Genomic DNA, 5,976 nt, shown 5'->3' with positions numbered 1-5,976 from the left:
CAAACAAAGTATTTCTAGTCCTGAGCAAGTTTTCAGGCATTCTAGAGATGTGTTTGTAGTTCTTGACAAACTTACACTTGCAACATTCATTCCCAAGGAATGTATACACTCTAAGAGGAGTATCTAAGACATGTCAAATTATAGAATGATAGTAGCCTTTATAGCATCTTTTGGGATTCAATATGAAATTACCAATATTTTCTTGAGTCCCAAACCTTTGTGCATTTAAGCTTCATTTTTCCCATCACAAAAAAATGATGATAAATATTTGTATTTATCTCCATTTTTCTAAAGTTTTCAAGTGTTATCATGTATTATTCCCCATGTGCCTATTAGTTCTCAAGTGTGGAGGTTTTTAGTTCAATTTACATGATTTTTAAAATTTTGGAGTTTCTCATCTTGGCATGTTTTTCCTTCAATCCCTACACTATAACATTTTGAATTATGTTATCTTTCACAATCATGATTTGAATATTTCCTTTGCATGCATGCCTTGGGTATGGATTTTTCTTTATCCTTGATCCCTAATTCATGATACTTCTCTTCATATATATTTTTAGAGTCAATGATGCATGGGTGGCCTTATTTATTTTATTTGAGCATGGGTTATAGGATACTCCTAACCCTTGATATTATACAAGTGGCATGAGTTATGGAGTATCCTTGATCATCTATCTCTGTCAAATGACATGTGAGCTATAGAGAATCACTAATACTTGATCCTTGACATGCTAGAAACCTAAAATCCCCAAATTCCTACATTTCACACTATTTACTCCTACCTACCTCCCAAAGTTGGAAAGCACCATTAATTGAAATTTTAACACGTCAACTTAAAAGGATTTTATTGCCTAAAAGTAACTATCCATCTCAAAGGATGACTATATATTCATATAGACCTTTTAGAGGCTAAAGATAGCCATGTAGTCATTAATATGATGATTGAATTCTAGCTCTTGATAGTCATTGTTCCTTTTCCAAATCATCCATTTTGTATATTCCATGAGATCTAAATCTACCTTGCACGCAACATCCATTGACCACTAGTTCTTCATAAATTGTCAAATAAAGATGGCAACCAACACACACGAAGGCTTCATTGGCTAGGCAATATTATATCACATGCATTCATATTGGGGGGTTATATATCTCAAAAAATAACCTCAATATATTGCCTATTTGGTAAAAATAGGGGGTTTTTTAATTCGGGTTATGGAAAAATACCATATATTGTCAAAATATGGGGTTTTTTTATTTTAATTGTGTATTAAGAGGAGGTGACAAAAAAGGATTTTAGGGCAATATTTTTTGAAAGTAGGGGGATTATTTAGTATGCCATGAACACACGTGCTATAAGTCAGGTTCACTAAATGAAGCCCCTGTGCCAACACAATACTGTATATGCCAATTCATTTTTCATCTAACTTGAGTTACTCATTTTCCTATTTCCATGCTTTTGAAATATTGATCATTTTCTAGGGTTCAAAATCTTCCTTGTCTGGTCACTAAATTAGAGAAACACATTTTATAAATCATGAAGAGGTAGCTATCATGTACTAGATATTCATAGTTGAATGCATTTTCAAGGAAATTTTTGGATCTTTAAGAAACTTTCAAGAGACTAAGTGTGAAAAGTTCTTAGATTAGGGTTTCTCTCATCACATTTGTTGGTGTGAATATAATAGAACATTAAATGAATGCCACGACATTTTAAATCATTCTTTGTAATGATCTTTTCAATATTGCATATGAATTTATAGAGTTTAGATAAGGATTATTAATCATGTATAGTTATTGATATCATACCTTTTTTGTCATTTCTAGTTGTTGTTTCTTCTATTAAGTGTGACTATTTAAGCCACTATAGGGTATTGGTCCTAGAAGTGTTAGGCCCTATATGCACCTAAAATGAATAATATCTTTAACCAATAGTTTAGGAATAAGAAATAGTTTTGTATTCATATCATGATCCTATTATTTTCCCAATGAAATATTTTCAACGAGCCTTCATAGTTTCATCCTTAGAGAATTGTGTCTTGCATACCTTCATCTTAAATTTGTGCTATAACAACCCTCTAATTCATACAATAATATTTGATAATACAAGATGGATTGCAAATTTTGAATTTATATCTCACAAGAAATCATGTCATTTTTTAAATTGCAATCCTTAAGTAGTACAACTCATGCTATGTACATATACATATACATACACACACACACACACAAACAAACAAACACATATACATGTATATGTATATGTATATGTATACATATACATATATACATACATACATTATTATGTATGTACATAATAATATTGTAAACTTGTAATTTGTTGTTTAGCTATTAAAATTTGTTTGTAATTTAAAGAAAATGGATACTCAAAATGTTTAAGAACAAATAATACATCCTACTATATAGTGTATAGGACTTACTCACAATGAACCTTAGTATTCCTTTGTTAGAGTCAAATTTTTATACCTTACATTGATATTTAGAGAATACGTATTTTATTTGTCATCAATGTCTAAAACAAATTAATTATAATTTAAAGTACTATAATTTTTTTTAATCTAACCAAGGAAATTTATATAGAGGACATGTATGTTTTGGATTTTCTTTTACGTATAAATTTTTAAAAAATCACATGTTGAACAAAGACCTTTATGTTTGGTAAAGCAATAAAATTCATTAAAAATAAGCAGTAGAAAAGTTACTATCTTGCAAAATCTCATGTCATAGTAACTTTGTTACATTATCTAAATGTTTATCTATAACAAAACGTTCTACCAAAATTTGAGTATCTAGGAAGGAGGACAACGTAAGGTCATTCAAATGAAGGACCTTCCTTCATTTGAAGACCCCTTCTTATGGGTATTTATGGTATGCAGAACCAAAAAATCTGAAAATTGACCTTTTATTGAATCCCCCTTCATTTGAACCTTGTTTCTATGTGGTTGACATTGTATATTTGAAAGAAGAGCCTTCAATTGAAGAGAGAGCTTTATTTGAAGATGCTCAATGATTTTTTTCCCATAAAGACTCATGTTTGCATCCTATCCCACAAGTGGGACACAATTTTATGCTTGCTACTTCATTTCTAAGTTTGATAAATAAATAGGAAGGATAATCCTTCCACTATTCACTAACTATGGAATCTTTATTAAAAAATATTCAAAACACCTCTAAATATTGCATTAAACGTTGTAACATTAATTGTAGTATACTAACACCATAAGAATAAAAAAAAAAAAAATGTAAATAAATAAATGCATAAATTTTGATAGCATAATATTTAACTTAAAGAAACCCTAGGATGGGAAAAACTCTAATGAAAGAGCTAAAATCCTTAGTAAGTTATGAATCAATCTAGTACATTGTAGTGGATAGACTAACATGTCTAGATATAGGCCATAAAGAAGTTATTTTTCTTTCAAATCCCTATAATGGTGTTTCTAGGCACTCTAAACCGAAGTTTGATGGCATCATAACGTATAAATAAAGCTCACAACGAAGGGAAATATAGAGCCAAATCTTGCACTTGTTATCTAACAATTTATTATAGACAGACCAAGGCCTTGAGAGACCCCCCCACCCCCATCACCCACACACATTTTCCAACATGTAGAAGTTAAAATGAATTGAAAACCCCCTTTACATTCCATTTCTTATATAGTTTGTAACACATTTGTTGCTTCCCTCAAGGAGTATTTGTGTTTTTTTCACATGGTAATGATGGATTAACCATGGTATATGACGATCTCCACACTTATAGAAAGTAGTAATAATATTAAATTAAATTATTAGGGTAAGTGCACAAAGATGGTGGTCAAAAAGGGGGGTATAAGTGGACACTTTTTTTCTAAAATTAGGTGAACCTGAACTTGGAAGCAAAATTTGAAAGTCATCCACTCAAGATATGAAGATAATCAAACAAAAAATACTGTAGCACCGTGAATCTAGTTTCCAAACTACTAAAAATTTTCAAAATTAGATAAGATTAAGGGAGTCAAATCCTTCGCGCACGAAAAACTGACCCTGATTTTTTTTGAAAAACATAACATAGTGTCTGACGTGCGCATCAAAAAGTCATAGTTAGATTAACTATTTTGACAAATCCTTTGGCAGAAAGATAGTTAAGAGTGAGCACTAGAAGATGTGTATTTTTTTATAATTTTTTGTTGAGTATTTGTTTTTTTATGATTTTTCCAATCGAGCAACATCCTGAAAATTAGGTACCTGTTCATGCGTGAAGCATAAGTTGCACTAAACAAATCAAAAATACAATTTTTTTTTTAAATTGTAAAGAATCAAGTGCACTACAATAATATATAAAGTTTTTAAAATTTGGATAAGTATATCAAAAGTTATTCAAAAAATGGTGCACCTATGTCTGTGAGAACTATAGAGACACTGGTAAAAGAAATTAAATAATAATATGTTATTATTGCTCAAATTGAAAAAAAATTATATGGTTAGAAAGCTCAGAAGATGGGTGAAAATATGGTGGCAATTTTAGAAATACCCACTTTATGAAGTGTAAACCTGATGATGACAAAGTCTATAAACCAAGTTGATAAAATAAGACACATCAAAAATGAGAGAAATGGAGGGAAATCAAACTTCCAAACCGTAGCTTTGTCATCATCAGGCCTATTTCCAAGCCTAAACAGTAAAAAGCACGTACGGGGTACTTATGGTTTAAAAAGCGTGTACGGGGGTACTTATGGTTTAAAAAGCGTGTACGGGGGTACTTATAGTGTAAGAAGCGCGTACGCGCTTGTTTCCCTATAAACAGCATGCACATGCTACCTTTACTATAAATAGCGCGTATGCGCTATTGTATAATATGATATTCTATATATAATATGTGTATATATATAATATATGTAATATATAATATGTGTGTATATATATCATATATGTAATATATAATATGTATATAATATGATATTGTATATATAATATGTTTATATACATATAATATATGTATATATATAATATATTAAACATATATATACACATGTAGTGTATTGTCTCCCCCTCTCAAACACATACAAGGGCTGCCTCTCTCTCTCTCTCTCTCTCTCTCTCTCTCTCATCTCTCTCTCTCTCTCTCTCTCTCTCTCTCTCTCTCTCTCTCTCTCCCTTCCTCCATACCCCATCCCTCTTTCTCTTCTTCTCTCCCTCCCTTGCTCCATACCCCACTGCAACTGTGTCTGTAGTTCTATAGAAGTAAGTGAATTTATTTCTTGTCTGCAACTTCCTCTTTGATTTTTTATCATGTATCCTCTCCTAAAAAAATTGACTGATGGATTTGTGTGTGTATATTGAATAGGAGGAATAGGGTTTGAAATTGAACCACAGGTGTATTATCATGACAAACAAGGAAACCTGTAGCAATATTCTTCTCGAATGTGGTTTTTAATGAGCAGAGAAGATGTGGAAAATATGTCAACAGAGCAACATGATGAGTCAGAGTACTTGCAATATGTTTTTCAGAGGAAACAATGGGTAGGAAGAGAAAGAGGGAGAGTACACAGATGATGTCCTATAGAATGATAGTGGTGGGTATGCGAGAGTTCCCATGTGGTTAAACAACGCCTATCACCTAAAGAAATTAAAGTTTGTTGTATGCATGGTAGTGGTAGTATATGATGATCATCACTTGTCAAACAACTTGGAATGGTACATACCCATGAAATGAAATCAAGTGTGTAATTCCTATAGTCACAATAGAGATCAGTCTTATAACCTTGCAAATTTAATAGCATCATATGTTTTACAACTTAGGCAGAACTCTTAGGGTTATCTCAAGCTCTTCCACTTGCTTTTTAGTGAAGCCTCGTTGTTTGTTCGCTTGGAGTCTCGATGACTGATGGATTTGTGTGTGTATATTGAGTAGGAGGGAATAGGGTTTGAAATTGAACCATGGGTGTATTATCATGACAAACAGGGAAACCTGTAGCAATA

This window comes from Cryptomeria japonica, chromosome 3 (genome assembly GCF_030272615.1).
Source record: "Cryptomeria japonica chromosome 3, Sugi_1.0, whole genome shotgun sequence".
Classification (NCBI taxonomy): Eukaryota; Viridiplantae; Streptophyta; class Pinopsida; order Cupressales; family Cupressaceae; genus Cryptomeria; species Cryptomeria japonica.
This window is presented reverse-complemented; position numbering follows the sequence as displayed.